The sequence below is a fragment of the Podarcis pityusensis genome (assembly GCF_964106645.2).
Source record: "Podarcis pityusensis genome assembly, chromosome: W".
Taxonomy (NCBI): Eukaryota; Metazoa; Chordata; class Lepidosauria; order Squamata; family Lacertidae; genus Podarcis; species Podarcis pityusensis.
In genome coordinates, this window is record NC_138045.1 from 6,553,720 (window position 1) to 6,567,277 (window position 13,558).

Below are 13,558 nucleotides of genomic sequence, written 5' to 3' on the forward strand. Positions count from 1 at the left end.
GTGCTTAAATATCAGGCTGGCTGACACATCTTAAAAAATACAAGGAAAAAGCTTTTTTTCTTCCATTAGCAAAGCTCCTTTGGGGCCCAGAATAGCTAAGCTGAGGAAGAAGTGGCTGGTATTACTTGTTTGTTCTTGGTCCTGATCTTGCCTGCCCTTGCACACTCCTGTTGTCTTTGCATATTTAACCAGCACGTCTGTTCCGATTGGAGTCCTATTCCTGCAGTACCACATCCTTCTCTTTGGCACTTTGGCATTAGGTTCCAGGAGCTGGACCTGAGCACAGAGGCTTTCTTCTACTTGGACTCGACAAAGGAGCAAGAGTGGCTGACAGCTGTGGAAAAGGCTTTGCGTTCCAAGTCCAAGTACAAGAAAGTAAGTCCAACCCCACCCATTTCTTCAGCAGCCAGACAGCTGTCAGGAGCTGGAGTGAGGAGGAGGAGGAGGTCAGCCAGAAAAAAACACCTGGTGTCAGTGGGGTTTTATTCAAAAGAAGCCAACATTCTTTATTCAAAGAAACCCAAACCGTGCAGGCCTCGTGATCACAGAAACCTTTCCCAACAGGTCTTGCCCCAGTGAGGTAGTTGTGAAGGCTGAAGGTTGCTACCCTCCCACCACTCTCTGAAGTCTCCTCCTCCCCCTGGTCCTTCCCAAGCAACCTGAGACTCTGACACCTTGCCTGTCTTTGCTCCCTCCTCTTAATTTCTCTGTGTTTTGGGAGACCAGCAGGGAGGGGAGCTGATCGCAGCAGGATGGGGAGACCCCCTGGCTTCTTCAGCAGCCTGCCTGATCTCTGCCTCTTGACCCCCGCCTCCAGCCTCCACTTCTGCCTCGGATTCTGGGCTGCTGTTTGCCACAGAATCTTCCTGCCCTCCTGCCTCTTCAGTTTCCAACACCTCCTCTTGCTCACAGTCTGCTCCCTCTTCTCCCTCGGACGACTCAGCGTCGTTGTCCCCCCACCAGTTCCCTGGCTCTGAGCCTTCTTCCCTTGGGGGATCCCCAGTTGGTGCCACCTGCCACTCCTATCTGCATCCAGCCGGCCCAGGACAGCAAGCACTGAACAGAGCTGGTAGACATCCCAGTACCTTGCATCTTCTAGGTGCAGCTGGTGCGTCTAGTCGGAATGATGTTGCTCATCTTTGTCAGGAAGGACCAGCTCAGCCGCATCAAGGAAGTGATGAGGGAGACAGTGGGCACAGGCATCATGGGGAAGATGGGGAGTAGACCCTGACAGCGGAATTCCCTACGTCAATCTTTCTTTCTGTCTGTCTATCTGTTTTTCTAATCTCTGCCAACCAGTTCCCCCCTCTTTCCTGCTTGCTCTCTAACAGCCATCTTTGCTCCGCCCCTGCAGGGTAACAAGGGGTGTGTGGCCGCGAGGTTTGTCTGCAACAATACCAGCTTCTGCGTTGTCAATTCCCACCTTGCTGCCCACGTGGAAGACTTTGAGTGCCGAAACCAGGATTACAAGGATATCTGTGCCCAGATGAGCTTCCTGCCCCCTGACCAGGGTCTGCTGCAGCTGACAATCATGAAACACGAGTGCGTTTCGAGGGCTTGGAGGGAGAGAGCCTTGGCTGATGTAACTTGCTGGTCTCCGCTATCTGGAGAAGCAAATTGAGTCATGTTTCTGTAACTTTCCTGCCTGTGTGTAGCTCAGGGTAGGCAGCATTTGTTGTTGTTTAGTCGTTTAGTCGTGTCCGCCTCTTCGTGACCCCCTGGACCAGAGCACGCCAGGCCCTCCTGTCTTCCACTGCCTCCCGCAGTTTGGTCAAACTCATGCTGGTAGCTTCGAGAACACGGTCCCACCATCTCGTCCTCTGTCGTCCCCTTCTCCTTGTGCCCTCCATCTTTCCCAACACCAGAGTCTTTTCCAGGGAGTCTTCTCTTCTCATGAGGTGGCCAAAGTCTTGGAGCCTCAGCTTCACGATCTGTCCTTCCAGTGAGCATTCAGGGCTGATTTCCTTCAGAATGGAGAGGTTTGATCTTCTTGCAGTCTATGGGACTCTCAAGAGTCTCCTCCAGCACCAGAATTCAAAAGCATCCATTCTTCGGCGATCAGCCTTCTTTATGGCAGGCAGCATAGTGCTCTCCAAATGTTGATAGACCAAAATTCCCATAATTGCTAAGAACTGGCCTTGCTGACTGGGGCTCATGAGAGTTCCACTTCAGCAACACCAGGAGGGTGCAGTGTCGGCGATCCCTGCTGCTGCAGCTGCACCACTAAGGTTTCTACTAGAGCAGCCAGTAGAGAGCAACATAAACCGAGTGGCAGAGATGTACTAGATTAGATTATAGCAAATGTGGGCAACTTCTCCAGTGATCGGGGTGGGAGTTGCAGTTTGTTAAGGGCAGTAATGCAAAAGCAGAGCAGCCATTTTGCATGGAGAAGGTTCCCGGCTCAGTCACCAGTGTGTGCAGATAGGGCTGGGCATGATCTCTGCCTGAAAGCTGCTGCCAGTCCATGTAGTCCGTCCTGAGCTTGATGGGTCAATGGTCTGCCTCAATATAAGGTAGCTTCCTATGTTCCTGTGTAGTACAGCAGGGTTTGGAGGGCCACAAGCGCCCTGCCCATGAATTCAAGAACCAGGGGAAATTCTAAAAGTCTTTGCTGAAAGGACATCAAAGCAGGGGCCAGGTGAACCTCTTTGGGAGATTATTCTGAAAGGTCGGGTGCCATGACTGAAAAGGCCCTGCCATACTTGAAAGAGCAGGAGTTCCCTGGGAAAGGGCTGCCCCTGCTAAAGATTCGAGTCAGTGGAGAGGCAGTGCAAAAATAAGTGGGCCTTCTTCTGGTACCCTTTTCCCAAACCTTGAAACACTTTAAAGGCCAAATGGGATACTCTGAATTGAGCCTGGAAGCAGTTCAAGAGCCGGTCTAGTTCACAGAGCACTAGCCTAATATGATCATGTGATGGGACAATGAGCTGCTCGTGTGTAAAATCCAAGTCCCTCAGAGTTTGGTCAAGTTTGCAAACCTCTGTCTGTAACGGAGCCCCTTAAACATGGCTCCGTCAGTCGCTGGCAGATTCCGACAGTGGTTGCTTTCGGAATCGCTTCCAACATAAAAGCTCCTTAACGGAAACACGTCTTCTGGACTCTCTGCGTGACAGTTTCCGGCGAGGAGTGGGTGTCCCTACAGGAGGTCCTGAAACCTCCCCACTGTTTTCGCTGGAAGTGTCTCTGAGCCATCCCTCCAGCTCACTTTCCCTCAGCTCACCTCCTCTCCCCCTACTGGTTCCCTCTTCAGCTGCTGAGTCTCTCCCAACCTGTGTGAGCCCTTTCACCTCCCTTCCTTCCGATGGCAGTTCCCTGACAGATCATACTGCCCAATCCTAGTTATCAGTCTTACTACATATTGCAGGAAGTGGCAGCAGGCTGCCCCCCGCCCCCGTGAGCTAGCCTGTAGCTGTGGTTTCTTTGCTTTTTTCCAGCATTGTCATCTGATCACTAAAAATGAGCTTCAGAGACTTCTGACCTACGGCCAGGTGAGAGACATCTTTGTGTTATATGTGGTGGTTTAGGATATTGCCCTGTTTATTTCCTTTGTCTGGGATACCCCAGCCTAGGCTAGAGAAACCACTTTCAGACAGTTAGGAGCAAAGAACATAGGATGACTGCGACTTCTACAAATGCTTTTTAAGGTTGCAGGTTTGTGCAACCTGAATTAGAAGCAAGTCCCAATTAAGTTGGAGGGTTGCTTTGGAATAAGTAGGACTGCTCTGCAATTTCCCAGTTAGAGGGCTTTCCTAGCTCAGCACACGCTCCAGATGTTGTTGGACTCCCATCAGCCCCAGCATAGCTGCTGTCCAGCAATATCTAAAGGTCTAAGGTTTCCTGCTCTAGGTTTTGCATCTGTCTGGAAAATCTGTGTTGCTCACATGTTCTTATCAGCAGAGACTTCCATTAAGTCCAATAAAATTGCTGATGCTTTTTGTTTTACATTTTTCTCTCCAAGGTTTGTGTGTTCATCATGTTGACGACCTTTCTCCCACTTGGCATAAGGATCATTGGTATTTTGTGTTGAAACAGAGGCCTGATTGCTGCACCTTATGGTGGATTTAAACTCTGTGAGCGTAGTCATGCCTTAGCCCTTTGAAAAGGATGCTGCAAGGAAGGCAAGGGGGGCAGCCTCAGACTTCCAACATATGGAAAACCATAATAAAACATGAAAAACTTCCCTAAAGGCTGTATAGTTACTTATCTCCTTGACATCTGATGGAAGGGTGTCCCACAGGGCAGGTGCCACTACTCAGAAGGCCCTCTGCCTGGTTCCCTGTAACTTCGCTTCTCACAGTGAGGAAACCGCCAGACGGCCCTCGGTGCTGGACCCTGATGCCTGGGCTGAACAATGGGGATGGAGACACTCTTTCAGGGCTGAGGCCAATTAGGGCTTTAAAGGTTGGCGCCAACACCGAGAATTGTGCTCAGAAACGTCCTGGGAGCCAACGTAGGATGCAAAATAATAATAATAATAATAATAATAATAATAATAATAATAATTTATTATTTATACCCCGCGCATCTGGCTGGGCTTCCCCGGCCACTCTGGGCGGCTTCCAAAAGAATATTAAAATACTATAATACATCAAACATTAAAAGCTTCCCGAAACAGGACTGCCTTCAGATGTCTTCTAAAAGCCTGGTAGTTGTTGTTCTCTTTGACATCTGGTGGGAGGGTGTTCCACAAGGCCCTCTGCCTGGTTCCCTGTAACTTGGCTTCTCGCAGTGAGGGAACCGCCAGAAGGCCCTCGGTGCTGGACCTCAGTGTCCGGGTAGAACGATGGGGGTGGAGACGCTCCTTCAGATATACTGGACCAAGGCCATTTAGGGCTTTAAAGGTCAGCACCAACACTTTGAATTGTGCTCGGAAACGTACTGGGAGCCAATGTAGGTCTTTCAAGACCGGTGTTATGTGGTCTCTGCGGCCGCTCCCAGTCACCAGTCTAGCTGCCGCGTTCTGAATTAGTTGTAGTTTCCGGGTCACCTTCAAAGGTAGCCCCACGTAGAGCGCATTGCAGTAATCCAAGCGGGAGATAACCAGAGCATGCACCACTCTGGCGAGGCAGTCCGCAGGCAGATAGGGTCTCAGCCTGCGTACCAGATGGAGCTGGTAAACAGCTGTCCTGGACACAGATTTGACCTGTGCCTCCATGGACAGCTGTGAGTCCAAAATGACTCCCAGGCTGCGCACCTGGTCCTTCAGGGGCACAGTTACCTCATTCAGGACCAGGGAATCCTCCACACCTGCCCGCCTCCTGTCCCCCAAAAACAGTACTTCTGTCTTGTCAGGATTCAACCTCAATCTGTTAGCCGCCATCCAACCTCCAACCGCCTCCAGGCACTCACACAGGACCTTCACTGCCTTCACTGGTTCTGATTTGAAAGAGAGGTAGAGCTGGGTATCATCCGCATACTGATGAACACCCAGCCCAAATCCCCTGATGATCTCTCCCAGCGGCTTCATGTAGATGTTGAAAAGCATGGGGGAGAGGACAGAACCCTGAGGCACCCCACAAGTGAGGGCCCAGGGGTCTGAACACTCATCCCCCCCCCCACTTTCTGAACACGGCCCAGGAGGAAGGAGCGGAACCACTGTATAACAGTGCCCCCAGCTCCCAACCCCTCAAGACGGTCCAGAAGGATGTTATGGTCGATGGTATCAAACGCCGCTGAGAGATCCAGCAGAACTAGGAAACAGCTCTCACCTTTGTCCCTAGCCCGCCGGAGATCATCAACCAGTGCGACCAAGGCAGTTTCAGTCCCATGATGAGGCCTGAATCCCGACTGGAAGGGATCCAAATGGTCCGCTTCTTCCAGGCGTGCCTGGAGTTGTTCAGCAACCACTCGCTCAATCACCTTGCCCAAGAATGGAAGATTTGAGACTGGGCGATAGTTGGCTATCGTAGCCGCATCTAAAGATGGTTTTTTAAGAAGCGGTTTAATAACCGCCTCTTTCAGCGGGTCTGGGAAGGCTCCCTCACAGAGGGAAGCATTCACCACCCCACGAAGCCCATCGCCCAGTCCTTCCCGGCTAGCTTTTATAAGCCAGGATGGGCAAGGATCAAGGAGGCAAGTGGTTGGTTTCACTCGTCCAAGCAGCCTGTCCACATCCCCGGGGGTAACAGATTGGAAATGATCCCACACAACTTGACTAGACAGGACTCTAGCACTCTCCCGCCCCGGCCCTGCTCCCACGGTGGAGTCTACCTCTTCTCGAATCTGAGCGACTTTATCTGCAAAAAACTTTGCAAAGTCATTGCAGGAGATCATGTGGCCCCTACTGGGCCCTGATGGAGCAGGTGGTTCCGCTAAATTGCGAACCACCTGAAAGAGTCTCCTGCTGCTGTTTTCCGCAGATGCAATAGAGGCGGTGAAGAAAGTCTTCTTCGCCGTCGCTATCGCCACTTGGTAGGCTCGACACTGAGCTCTAACCCGTGTCCGGTCAGATTCAGAATGGGTTATCCGCCACCGGCACTCTAGCCGTCTCAACGATTGTTTCATTGCCCTCAGATCCGTGGAAAACCACGGGGCTGTCCGGACTCCATGCAATCGGAGAGGGCGCTTTGGAGCCAAACAGTCAATAGCCCTGGTTAACTCCACATTCCAGCGGGCCACCAGGGAATCAGCTGAAAGGCCATCAACATGGGATAAAACATCCCCTACCACTCTCTGGAAACCATTTGGATCCATTAAGTGGCGGGGGCGGACCATCTGAATCGGTCCCGCCTCCCTGCAGAGGGGAAGGGTCACGGAGAAGTCCAGTTGCACCAGGAAGTGATCTGACCATGGCACTTCTTTGGTTTCGCTTTTACTTAGTGTCAGATCACCAACATCCATAGAGGTGAACACCAGGTCTAAGGCATGCCCGTGGCTATGAGTTGGGCCAGACTTATTTAGGGACAGCCCCATGGAGGCCATGCTTTCCACGAAGTCCCGAGCGGCCCCTTGTAAGGTCGTGTCGGCATGGATGTTAAAATCCCCTAGGACAACCAAACTAGGTGTCTCCAGGAGGACATCCGCCACGACCTGAAGCAGCTCGGGCAGGGAATCCTTGGTGCAGCGGGGAGGTCGGTACACCAATAGGAATCCTGTACTGCCCCTATTGCCCAACTTCCAGAACATGCACTCAGAGAACTGGGTCTTTCCAATAGGACGCCTGGTGCAAGCTAGTGACTTCCTAAAAATCACTGCAACCCCCCCTCCCCGCCCACAAGGCCTGGGTTGCTGTGCGTAAGAGAAACCTGGTGGGCAAGCAGCGGCAAGGACGGGCCCATCTGCTTCATCCAACCAGGTCTCTGTCACACAGGTCTCTGTCACACACAATCCTCCATCCACAATCAGGTCGTGGATGGCAGAGGTTTTATTCATTATTGACCTGGCATTGCACAGCAACACTTTCAGGTCATGTGGGTTTCCCTTGTTGATTCCAGTATCCTTCCGGTCAGGACCAGACCTGGAGGCAGGGGTAGTCCTCAAACAACGACTAAGCCTGCTTCCTCGGTAATGACATGGTCTGGTCTTAGCGTAACTCCTCCTCCTACCCATGATCACTGAGATCGGTTGTCCGAGTGCATCCCCCCCTGTGGAACCCGCCCCAGCCATTTTGTTTGCTGGGACCCACTCCCAGGCAGCCCTGACCCCTCCCCTTAAAATCAAATTAAAGCCTATACAAAAAACAAACTAACAGAACAATAAAACTATAAAAACAAAAAACAAAGTTACAAACACAACATAATTAAATTAAACAAATTCCCACACCCAACTAAACACCCACCCCACCCCACACACCCGAGGCCTCCCTGGAGCCCCATAAGCTGCGGAGGCGAGTATGGGGCCCGCCCACAGGCCCAAGGTGGAAAATGGGCTTCAAGGGGGAGCGGTCCTCCCCAAGACTCATAGGCAGAGCGGCAGCAGCGATGTCCCGAGGCCTCCTTGGAGCCTTATATGCTGTGGTGGAGTATGGGGCCCACCCCCAGGCCCAAGGTGCAAAAAGGGCTTCAGGGGGGAGCGGTCCTCCCCAAGACTCACGGCAGAGCGGCAGCAGCGATGTCCCGAGGCCTCCTTGGAGCCTTATATGCTGTGGTGGAGTATGGGGCCCACCCCCAGGCCCAAGGTGGAAAAAGAGCTTCAGGGGGGAGCGGTCCTCCCCAAGACTCACGGCAGAGCGGCAGCAGCGATGTCCCAAGGCCTCCTTGGAGCCTTATATGCTGTGGTGGAGTATGGGGCCCACCCCCAGGGCCCAAGGTGGAAAAAGGGCTTCAGGGGGGAGCGGTCCTCCCCACAAACTCACGGCAGAGCGGCAGCAGCGATGTCCCGAGGCCTCCTTGGAGCCTTATATGCTGTGGTCTTTCAAAGTCCGGGCTTCCCATTCAGGGCCGAGATCGCTCTGGAGAAGAAGCTGTTCTTAAGACGGCTCGTTCTTGTCTTCATCGTCCTGTATCTCCGTCCCGACGGCAAGAGCTCGAAGAGACAGTGACCAGGATGCGATGGATCTTTTACTATGTCCAGTGCCTTCCTATGGCACCTTGTGGCATAAATCTGCTCTAAGGTGGAGAGTGGGCAGCCAACAATGCTCTCTGCTGCCTTAACAACCCTGCACAACCCCATCCTGTCCTGGGTAGTACAGCTTCCGTACCACACACATAAGCCATAAGTAAGCACGCTCTCAATGGCACAGTGATAGAAGGCAAGCAGCAGTTTCTGCGGAAGATGGTTTTTCCTTAGTATTCTCAAAAAGTACAGTCTCTGCTGCGCCTTCTTCACAAGCCCCCTTGTGTTGACACTCCAGGACAGATCCTCTTGTAATTCAATGCCCCAAAATCTGAACGTTGTTACCCTCTCCACACAGACCCCATCAATCAAAAGTGGCTGGACGTTGCTCTTCTGTCTCCTGAAGTCCACCACAAGCTCCTTTGTCTTCCTTGTATTTATGAGCAAGTTGTTAGCTCTGCACCACTCTGTCAGCCGCTCCACCTCATCTCTATAATCCATTTCACCCTCCCTTTCAGGGATGAGCCCAATCACGGTTGTGTCATCTGCAAATTTAACAACCCTGTTATTAGGGTGAGTAGCGACACAATCGTACGTGTAGAGAATATAAAGGAGCGGACTGAGTACGCATCCCTGTGGTGTTCCTGTGTTAGTCTTAAGCATATTAGAGGTATAAGGGCCCAACCGAACCCTCTGGGGGCGGTCTGACAAAAAGTCCAATATCCACCCACAAAGTGATAACGGAAGCCCCAGATCTTCCAGTTTAGACATCAGACGTTGTGGTAGAATGGTATTAAATGCCGAGCTGAAATCTTAAAAAAGCAGTCTGGCATAACACCCCCGCTGCTCCAAATGTGCAAGGACGGCATGGAGGGCAATCGCAACAGCGTCCTCTGTCGATCTTTTCGTTTTATAAGCAAATTGGAATGTGTCCAGTCCCTCTGGTAGGCAGGCAATGACCAGCTTTTCAAAGCACTTCATGATTATAGGTGTGAGTGCTACTGGACGAAAATCATTCAGATCTTCCGGGTTAGATTTTTTTGCTATTGGAACGATAATAGAGGACTTTAGGCAGGATGGAACAATAGCCTGGGCTAGGGACCGATTTAAAATCCCAGTGAAAACTCCTGCTAGTTGATCTGCACAGTCTCTCAATACCCTTCCAGCTACCCCATCTGGCCCTGTGGCCTTCCTTGGGTTGATTCCCTTCAACACCTTCCTCATCTCTTCTTTTTCCACAGAGACTACTACATTCCTTTGTACTGATGATGGTAATGGTGGTGATGATGGCAAAGCCTTCACAGGGAGTGGTGGTGGTGTTGGTAACGCCTCAGCAGGTGTTGCTGCAGATGTTACTTCAAAACGGGCAAAAAAGGCATTCAAATCCTCTGCGAGGGATGCCCCTCCCTCGTCTGCCAGGGAGTCCTTGGATTTATACCCTGTTAATTCTTGTACACCTTGCCACACCTGCAAAAGGATGATTTTGCAGTTGCTCATAGTGTCGGGGGTGTATTCTGGTGGCTGTTAACAGTTTGTATGGATTATTGGTACATATAACATTGTCTATTGGAGGTATAGCTAACCTGTGGTCTGCCAGATGTTACTGAGCTGCAGTTCCTGTTGGCTCCAGCCATCATGGCCAGTAATCAGGGATGATGGGAATTGTAGTTCTGCAGCATTGTGAGGGCCACGTGTCTGCTGCTCCTGAGTTAGAGGATTTTCCTGTCGTGTGATGCAGCAAAGTAATTTAAGATGACATGGGGCAAAAAAGCACAAGCATCCTGTACCTTTAATAATTGTGTATAAGATAGGATTTCAGCAGGTATACCCCTTTTTTTGCACTTGGCTAACCTACTAGTAGGGACGCGGGTGGTGCTGTGGGTTAAACCACAGAGCCTAGGGCTTGACGATCAGAAGGTCGGCGGTTTGAATCCCCGCGACGGGGTGAGCTCCCCTTGCTCTGTCCCTGCTCCTGCCAACCTAGCAGTTCGAAAGCACGTCAAAGTGCAAGTAGATAAATAGGTACCGCTCCGGCGGGAAGGTAAACACTGTTTCTGTGTGCTGTTCTTGTTCACCAGAAACGACTTAGTCATGCTGGCCACATGACCCGGAAGCTGTACGCCAGCTCCCTCAGCCAATAACGCGAGATGAGCGCCGCAACCCCAGAGTCGGTCACGACTGGACCTAATGGTCAGGGGTCCCTTTACCTTTACCTTTAACCTACTAGTACTTCACCTTGGTCTTCCAGCACAACAGTGGCTGTTAATAGACTCCATTGTCAGGCAACAGGGGGTCTTTTGCTTCTCTGTCACGGCTAAAATGGCCGCTGTTTCTTTAATGCGAATAAAGCTGGGTCAGCATGACTCAGCGGCTTGCAGCAGGTTGTATATATATAGTGAGAAATGTTAGTCTGAGACTTAGGCTGGTGTTTGGGTTGGTTGGTGCTGGTGTGTATAGTTATTCAGTCGTGTTTTGCACAAAGACTTTTAAGAATAAAACTCTGCAAGCATATTCTCGTGGACTCTCTTATGCAGACAAGGGTCCGAGGACCAGGCTGAAGAGACAAAGGGAGGTCAGAACCCCTCCCCACCTTCTCACTATATAGAAGGATCTGGCAACTTCTGTTTCAGTGTATCTGAAGAAGTGTGCTTGCACACGAAAGCTCATACCAAGAACTAACTTAGTTGGTCTTAAAGGTGCTACTGGAAGAATTTTTTTTATTTTGACTATGGCAGACCAACACGGCTACCTATCTGTAACTACAGCAGAGAGGTAAGCATTATGATGAGACTGACCAAACCTACATTATCCTTTCAAGTTTGCCTGAAAGCTGGTTGCCTGTGATTAACAGCACGGAGAGTATGCCTCCCCGAGATCTGACCCTTGAGTAGGTGGTTGGAAGATTGACCGAAGAAGCAGAAAGAAGGTCAGATAGACAGGCTGAACCCCAAGAACGGAGGAGTTACAGCCGAGGGGGCCAGCAGCAGAATCTGCCAATGGAGCAACGCCAAGGTTTGGACTTGGCCATGGCGGTGAGGAGGTGCTATAGATGCAACCAAGCCGGGCATCTCCAACGTCAATGCAGGGCAAGACTTCCAGGAGACGACGTGGAGCAGAGACAGCAATCGACGCAGAAACATAAGCAGAAGGGGTTCTCTTCAGGGAAGAAGAACACGCGTTCTGCTCAGTTTGTGTCTGCATTTTCTCGAGAGGAGAGAAAGATACCTCGAGGAACATGGTTGCTGGACTCTGGGAGTAGCAGGATTATCTGCAACAGTCGGGAGGACTTTAAGACCCTGGAGAAGCCAGCCGATGGAAAAGACTCAATCTATCTTGCTGATGGTCGTAGAAGCAAGATTGATGGCCAGGGAACATGTTTCCTGCAGTGCTTGAACACTACTCTACCAGAGACTCTGTTTGTCAGCAGTTTGGACTATAGTTTGCTGTCTGTAAGCTGTTTGATTAATGCAGGGTATAGTGTTAACTTCACACAGGATGGTTGTCTGATAAAGAATGGAACTCGGGTATGTGGCCATGCAAAGTTGGAAAATGGGTTATATGTAATGCAGGACAAGCCTGTTAAAGCAGCCCAGGTGGTTCAGGAAAATTTGCCAGTTCATAAGGGGTGTGTACATGAACTGCACAGAAAACTGGGTCACGCCAATTTCCATGTGCTTTCAGAGATGCAAAAGGTGTGCAAGAACCTAAAAGTAAATAGCTGTAACTGTTTCCTAGATTGCAATGTATGTAAAATGGCCAAATCTAAGAGGAAGCCTGTGGCTTCTAAAAGTGACAGAGTATCTAAAGAGGTTTTAGAACTTGTCCATTGTGACGTGATAGGCCCTTTTCCACAGAAGACTGAAGGGGGCGCCAGATATGCTTTTCTGGTAATAGATGATAAATCACGTTTTAGTTGGCTGTTTTTGTTAAAGCAGAAATCTGAGTGTTTCTCCACATTCAGAGAATGGGTTGCCCAAGCTGAAAAGCTCTTCGCTCGGCCTGTTGTGCAGCTGCAAACAGATAGGGGCGGAGAATTTCTGAACAAACAATTTGGGGCATGGTTGCGATGTAAGGGGATCACTCATCGTTTGACTAACCCTTATAGCCCTGCTGAAAATGGTCTGTGTGAAAGACGTGGGGCTGTAATACAGTCAGTAAAGGACTGCCTGCTAGTGGATGCAGGATTGGGTCACAACCATAGGCTGTGGGGTGAGGCTTTTCTGACAGCGAACTTTTTGATTAATAGAACCTGGTCTAGCTCTATAAAAGATATTCCTTATCGTGTGTTGTTTGGGAAAGAACCAGAGTGGACAATGCTCCATAACTGGGGTGCTTGGGCACATGTAAATACCCCCAAAGCTCAGCGCCAGAAAGGGGGCGCTAGAGCGCAGAAACTGCGGTTTGTGGGATATCAGTCCTATGGCAAAGGGTGGCGTTTCAATTTACGCCCAGGACGCTTGGTTCTGTCACGAAGCGCAGACTTTGCTGACCAGGACAGATGGACTGCGATCCATGCCAACCCAGATTGCCTACTGCCCCTGCAGGTAAGAGAAGAGGCTTCTTCTACGCCATTGGCAACACAGGAGCAGGATGAGGAGGAGGCACAGATTTCCCCAAAGGATGTGGCAATAGATAATACTTCTCTAGAGGAAGAGGAAGAAGAGCCAGAGATAAGGGGGGGAGAAGAAGTACTTGTGCCTAGGCACTCCCAGCGTTTAAACAAGGGTGTACCTCCTCAGCGTTTGACCCTAGGAGGAGTGAGAGTATGCAATGTGAGTTGTGTGGAACCACAAAGTTATAATGAAGTCTTAGACTTACCCCCTGGAGAACATGCTTTGTGGCAACAAGCCATGAAAGAAGAAATGGACTCTTTTAAACGTAACAAAGTGTTTGAGGTTATAATGCCGCCACCTGGTGGCAGAGTGGTGTCATGCAAGTGGGTTTACAAAAGAAAAACTCTTGCATCTGGGGAACCACGTTTTCGAGCCAGATTAGTAGCCAGAGGGTTCACTCAAATTAAAGGGGAGAGTTATGATGAAGTGTTTTCTCCCACTGTAAAGAGTGA

General features: G+C 50.5%; 1 pseudogene across 1 annotated transcript in view; it reads left to right on the top strand.

Annotated features, from left to right (window-relative positions):
• Positions 1-13,558, top strand: part of LOC308467677 (inositol polyphosphate 5-phosphatase OCRL-like) — a 304,985-nt pseudogene that overhangs the window by 267,891 nt on the left and 23,536 nt on the right. Inside the window, exons 4-7 of the transcript in view lie at positions 193-375; positions 1,100-1,220; positions 1,332-1,582; positions 3,435-3,488. The product of the transcript in view is annotated as an inositol polyphosphate 5-phosphatase OCRL-like (transcript). The remainder of the gene's footprint in view (positions 1-192; positions 376-1,099; positions 1,221-1,331; positions 1,583-3,434; positions 3,489-13,558) is intronic.